This window comes from Octopus sinensis, unplaced genomic scaffold (genome assembly GCF_006345805.1).
Source record: "Octopus sinensis unplaced genomic scaffold, ASM634580v1 Contig04588, whole genome shotgun sequence".
Taxonomy (NCBI): domain Eukaryota; kingdom Metazoa; phylum Mollusca; class Cephalopoda; order Octopoda; family Octopodidae; genus Octopus; species Octopus sinensis.
In genome coordinates this window covers 92-7,500 of record NW_021827588.1, presented here as the reverse complement: position 1 = coordinate 7,500, position 7,409 = coordinate 92, and the positions used below count along the sequence as shown (strand labels likewise).

Genomic DNA, 7,409 nt, shown 5'->3' with positions numbered 1-7,409 from the left:
AGCCAAATTCACATGTTTTCTGTATATATTTTGTGATAGATGAAAAAGACAGCATGAGATGGAAGTAGTAGGAAACAGATACAATGCTATTAATAAGAGCTTTTTCAAAATCCCTCATAAAATCTTCAGGGCTCAGTCTTTGGAGTAATTCATTTAGCTTATAAAAAAGGCGGCTGTAAGTTTATTTTTGGGTGGGGGTAATGCAAACAACTGCGGAACACTGAATAACCCCACCTGAATATGATGCATGGATTTTGAAGCACATGAACAATGAGGATCTTCACCAATGTGCTGAATTATGGTATGATCTTCATCATGTATCCTAATGTGCACTCGAGCGTTACAGGACATAATTTCGAATTTCCTGTAAGTCTTAGATTCATCAGCGTTTTGTTTCTGTGCTTCATAATATGTAATTCATGTCATCCACAAGTCTCTTCCTTCCGCGGATACTGTCAAAAACGTGAGGTATGGTGTAAGTATATTTCCTTTATAAGTAACTTTTATATCCTTGTATGTTTGATAAATAATTTAACGAAGTATTTACACGAACGCACGAGGCTTCCTGTTATACGAGGTTACACGGCTCACAGCGAACTGCTGATAACTCGACAGTTCTTTATTCATAGCAAATGTTGTGACAATTCACTTTTAATCATATGGGAGTTGTCGGAATCCTTCCACAACAGTAACGAATGAGGCAAGGATGGATCACGGATAAACCTGTAAACTCTTTAAATTAAACATCCGAATGGATAACTGAAAAGGTACTTTCAGTTAACTGAATTACTCTGTAAATAAATCAATCGAATAGGTGACTGAAATGATATTTTCAGTTTACCGAATTACCTTGTATATCATCATCATCATCAGCAGCAGCAGCAGCAGCAGCAGAAGCAGCAACAACAACAACAATAAACTGTAGAGCACTTAAAATGTGCAAACCTCCACCGAGACAATACCAACATCCACTCAACGATGAGCCAGAGATGATTTTTAGAATGAGAATATCTGAAATAAACTCGACTGCTCTCACAAACGAGAATACTAAAAGTGAACTCGACCGCTCTCAAAAATTAGATGGAGTAAGCAAATTAATGCTGAAAACGGCAGAATCCGCATACTTCGCCTCGATGAATGACTCTCACCTCTCTGACTCGTAAATAATTTATGGCACCAATTTATGAAAAGAAATGAGGTTCCAGAAATATATAACGCGTAACGTTATTAGACCTTCGATCCAGCGCCGGCGCAACACTCAGCTGATCACAACACAGGGTTCAATAAATGTCCAATAATTTTATGATAGTTATTTTAACCTATCTCAACAGAGTAGCGTGGTGAGCTTTCAGAAACTAACTTAATGTTTCCAAATATACAATAATAGAAATTGGTCTCGCTACACATCTATCACGTCCATATGTTCAGAATATTGCTATTGGTCAGAATTTTACTATTCGTCTAGGCATTATAGCGGAATATGCGAGGGAACAGCACTTCCCTTCTTGGAGCCCATAGCCAAGATGTGGATGTAACTAATCCAGAATTTGATTCTTCGATAAACCTTGTGCTAACCATTACGGTTTATAATCTACAAGTTCCATTTATATGTTGTGTTTGTATAGGATTCAACATCTTCGTGCAGTCACGTATTAAAGCTTGCTTGTCAGCCTGGACGTATTACAAATTGTCTGTTGTATGTCATATTTTCACAAGATTGTAAGTACTGCAACTACGTGTGACAAGCACCCAATATAGGTTAAGTGTTGTATATTGAGGCAAGGCACAGATGTGTAGATGTCTGTAGATGTGTTTTTGAACATTGTGATCCTGCAGAGTTAGATTCATAATGAGATTGTTCGCCATAGTGCTTGTAGTATATTGGGGGCTCATCGTTGTAGAACCTATGGAATTTGTGGGCAACGGTATGGAGGAGGGGCCATATCAGGACCGAAAGGCAGAGAGAAACAGATCAAGGAGAAGTAAGTTATGGTGTGAAAATAATGAAGAATGATTATGTTTGTGGTTCACAATGAAGAGAGAAAATATGTTAAACGAAACAGCGGAGATGAAAAACAATTATAAAAATGTTGAACGTCTTTGCTGGATTAATTCTCCACGCGCAGGGAAGCAACATGTGATATGAGAGAGAGAGAAGCATGGACTGATGAGGAAAGTGTATGGGAGAGGCAAAGCTATAGAGAGAGAGAGAGAGAGAGAGAGAGAGAGAGAGAGAAGTAGCAAAAGAGATAGAGAGTGAGTGAAGGAGAAATGTCATGGAGACAGATGTGTTTTCTTCACTGAAAGGAGAATAGAGAAAATATGTGTTCACAGATAATAACGAAGTGAGGAAATATATATTTTAAAACTTTTTCCTTTATTTCAGTCATGAGACTGCAGCCATGCTGGATGAGGGCCCCTGGAATAACTTTTTGTCGAACGAATTGACTCTAGTACTTTTTTCTAAGTATGGTGAAAATTGCCCAAAGTGCCATGTCACACGATGAGACCGAAAATAAAAACGGAATTATGCGGTTGGGAAGCAAACCTAATATTGATGGTCTCAGACGAAATATGGGGAAAATGGGCTATGAAAATGAATAGCATTATATACAGATTAATTACACAACGCAAAGGAAATAATCACACTGAATGGTTCTTATGTTGAACATGTCAAAGAGAGCTGTGTAGTACCCGTCGCACTAGACACACAGGTTAGAAAAGACAGGTCACGCTAGCATGTATAGCATTTGAGAGATTTGAAACAGGATCTGGAGCTTGTAGGACATCAGCCAGGGTTGCATTGATAGGTTGCACATTTTTGCTTCTCTAATCAGGGTCTAGAAACACATACGTAAGTGGTTATTAAAATGTGTTTAAAACTAAAGAGATATTATAATGAGAGTGGCGTAATTTGTATAAGAAACGTTATTTACATGACATAAACCAGAACTGAAGTAGTCAGATGGAAGAGAGTGAAATGGTGCGACCATCTAATTAGGAGGAAACTAATAAATAATTCCTTAGTTCAGTCGATGTACCAAGACATCTAAAACCACAGGCCATATAATAAGTGGTAGAAATGACAGAGATGTTACGATAAACGGCTCCATATATCTTTTAACAGCAACAAGCAGAGTATAAAAGAAGGGCGGAGCGGTGTTCCGGCTGGCAAGAGAGCGACCAATGATCCGGAAAACAGAAGAGCTAAAAAGCACACACACATACATAGACAGACAAGCACGCACCACACACACACAACACAACACACACACACACAGAAATAGACACATGGACTATTGGTTCGGTGAGTTCTGTCCACGAGAAAAACACTTCCAGTGCAGTCATCTGAGAAGAAATACCAGCAACAACCAGGGGTTAAACTTGCAACAGACTGGCATCTCTTTTAGTGGAGTGTCTTCTATCCCCGGGTGTTGGAATATGTTGGATACCGAAAGAGACTGCGGCCTAATGGGCCTGAATATCATGTAGAGAGTATAACTAAGAAACTATTTCAATGAAGACATTGAGGCGTGCGCAGTCTCGTGTAAGTGTAACATTGATGGAGTGAAAGTAGACATGAACGTGTAGAAAACGAATCTACGTCCGGTGCTTTGATTGGAATGTAGCTGTTTGTGAAATGTTGATTACTTGAACAATGACAGTTGAATGACCTGATAATACTAATTAGATAAATGATCGTAAATCTAATCAACATGATACATTTTGCAAGTTTTAACATTTTAGTGGAATGTTTAAAATAACAAATGGAATCAATGCCTCTTCCGGTGGTATTTGATCTTAGTCTGCGGTATTACAGTATTGCATCTAGAAAAAGAACGGTAGCAACAGATCAGATTTAATCCTTTATTTAACAATTCTAAAGCTTACATTGATAACATTAAATTGGCAAGAAGATAGAATATCAATATAATTTCAAATCATGCAATATTTTCTGTTTCAAGCCATAGTGAGGCCCTGAAACTTGTGGAAATTACATTATGGTGGATTATACAGTCTCTTGCATGCATAGTGTTGTATTGAAACGTACAATTATAGTGTCGTTACAAAGACAAAATATTTTATATATATATGGAGAAATATTATTTCATATTATATATGGAAAAAATATAATTTTATATTATATATGAAGAAAATATTATTTCATATTTTATATTGAGAAATGATCATTTCAAATTATATATGCAGAAAATATAATTTTATATTATATATGAAGAAAATATAATTTTATATTATATATGCAGAAAATTTTATTTTGTATTATATATGCAGAAAATATCGTTTTATAGCATAAAATATCATCAAAGACGATTCTTGGAGGCTCTTTTTCGATTTTCACTCAAAAGTTTGTTTCTGCTGTTCTATCCTCTGTTCCATTACCAGTACTTGAACCTGGAAACATAATGAAAAAACATAAAATATAAAAGTTTAAGCACATTAATTACCGGATAGTATGAATTTGTATATATATATATATGTTTAATTGTTACTATTTGAACTGTTAGAGCTGTTTTCGCTATGTATCCAGTACAACCCTTAAACAAGTAAATAATATTTCCCTAAACAATAGATCAACGTATTTCAGTTTGTGACTTATTCACGAATATACCATGAATGACGATGCCTTTCATGTTACTTCAGCCAATTGACAAGCGCTGATGGAAGGACGGTTCTGCTTTGAGACAAACACACTGTCAACACAAATGTCACATCCTGTTTACATGTAGGAACACTTTCCTAAAATCTATCTGCACATCTTGAAAATGGCCAGCGTGTATATTTCACAGAAGACAATGCTCGAAACGTAGATCTGAATCCATGAGAAACTACTTCGACAGCGTTCTTCAAATTATGCCAATGTGATCTGTTTGCCCGAACACTGTTGTACGTAGAGATCCCCGTATACTCTACCTGGGCACACAATATATATATGCACACATATATTTATTCATTTATATTTTTTTTAAATAATAAATAACATGACCATCCCGAAATATGTATGTGTATATGTATATATATTTTTACATTTTCCCGAGCAATATATAATTTGTTACGGGATTTGACTCGTAAAAATGTTAATGTCTGTTTCGCGGCCTCTATTGTTGCATTTCCTCAATATTGACCACTACTTAGACATACTGACCGGATGCGCATAAACCTCTTTTATGCTGGAAATAGATAGACTTTATATTGATTTGGCAGTGGTAAAATGAAATGAATGGAAACGAAGTGAAAAAAATTATATCATTGTTCGGCAATGGGATGTGATTTATTCCTCTTTTATATCTCTTAGAGATGAGTTAAAGCGTATGAGCTGTGTGTGTATCTATCGATCCTAATTCAAAAATTAATATGATCACGTCGAACAAAATGAATTTTCGCCGAGGAAAATTATTTGCAGCATTGAATAATTTTCCTGAGTGAATTAAAGAAAGTACTGGAATTGTGTGAATTATTCTGCCCAGTAGAGTCTGCATCTTCTACTTCTATACAAAATTAGAAGAAAACATTTTTGCCCTCGGTTAGACAAACCGTTCCGAAGGGACAAGAAACGGAAAAGCGCAAAATAAAATGCTGATTTATTGAAATTATCCAAGCTTTGAGAAAATGTAAATAAATAGTTGTATGTATGAGAGAGAGGGAGTCTGTGCGCTTGCGTGCACGCGTGGGTGTCCTAAGATATCATCCGTTGTGGTTGATGATGACGACAACGACGAAGAGGTTGGTAATGGTGATTGATGAAGCTAATTATGACGGTAATCGTGTTAAAAAAATGAAGAAACATGATACTTACTTTCATCAAGCAAATTCATGTTGGAATTTGTTCAAAACTTTGGAGATATTGCGCCGCAGTTGACTTTGAACACTTAAAGAGATTAATTGTTTTGTTTCAATTATTTCTATATTCAAATATAGCTTAGGATTGGATCATCATAGGTAAAATAACCGCATTCAGTATGGTTGAGAACAGAATTAGTGAAGAAGGCTAAAACTACAAGCGGGTGACTAAAAGTTAGTGTTAAGAACATATTCGTCCAGTACCGTGGCTTGCCCTCTTTAGCATGTAAGAAATCCACATGGTGGTCTTCCCTCCGTGTATAAGTTTTTATATACATTTTATATATATATAATTACCTGGTTGGTTTTAAAATGTGTGTTAGCTACCTTCAATATTTTATAATCTTCACATTGCCATTTTGTGAAATCAATCACTCATTTTTATGTCATTCTCAATGATACTGAGAGGCGTGAGTTAGCCTCCACCAGCCGTAATGGAGTGAGCATTGCTGATGAGTATTAACTTCCTATAAGAAATTACCATGCTAATCTAATCCATCTGGCTTACCGTGCGGAATGTTGCTCCCCCCCCCTGTCAATGCACCATGTGTATTTTATGGCTAAGGTGTCTATGACTATAATTTAACACAATCACTGGTAAAAGTTTGCAAGACTCAACGAAAAGTTTTAGGAAAATAAAAATAAGAAATACGTTGAAATGTTACCGGTGAGTCTGTGGAATTATAAGACACAAAAAGAAAATGGCTATCCCCAGACAGAACAGAATATGCTTCAACACACGAACTCATATAAAGAATCTTGCAAACCAAATCCCAAAACGAAATAGTCTATGACTAATATTTCTAATAATGCTGGTGCTCACTGCACTCTTGTCACCTTTAGTGATTGTGAATTATTTCCCTGTTGGTCTTAAAATGCTGATAGCCGCCTTGATTTATATATACACGCTCATATATATATATATATACATATATATATATATATATATATATATATATATATATATATATATATATATATATATATATATATATTATAATACATTCGTATATGTAAGTATATTGTATGTTGTATATGCATATATTTGTATTTATTTGCTTTTCTGAGTATATTCCACTGATGAAGGCAGAGCATTTCTTAAGCAGAGTCAGAAATCCGGGATCTGGAATTATCCAGAAATGTTTGCTATTCTATTTTGTCTCTTCGTCTTCTCTCCTGGTGCTATATGAACATTTAATGTGGCTCTAGAGTCAAGATTTGACTGCTATTACCCTATATTATAATTTTAAATAATTGTTACCTTTGATGGTTTGTATTCCCATGCTGGCCACCTGATAAAATCGATATTTAAATATTGATCTTATCCTTCTCTGTGTGTATGTATATATTTATATATATATATATATAGGTATGTATGTATATATATATATATATGCATATATATATATATATATATATATATATATACAATTCTCTCTTTATCTTTATATGGGTTTGTTTGTCCTTTGTATAATAAAACATTGATAAAACACTTAAGCATTTCGTCGAAGGTATGAATTAGTATATTGTGGGTCACAAGTAAAACACTG

The 7,409-nt window shown here is 35.1% G+C and overlaps 1 long non-coding RNA gene across 1 annotated transcript; it reads right to left on the bottom strand.

Annotated features, from left to right (window-relative positions):
• Positions 1-4,274: 4,274 nt before the first annotated feature.
• On the bottom strand, positions 4,275-6,220 carry LOC115227555. Its single transcript, XR_003883135.2, has 2 exons — positions 5,816-6,220; positions 4,275-4,413 (listed from the first exon to the last, which is right to left on the bottom strand). It is a non-coding gene; the product is annotated as an uncharacterized LOC115227555 (long non-coding RNA).
• Between the last annotated feature and the right edge of the window lie 1,189 nt (positions 6,221-7,409).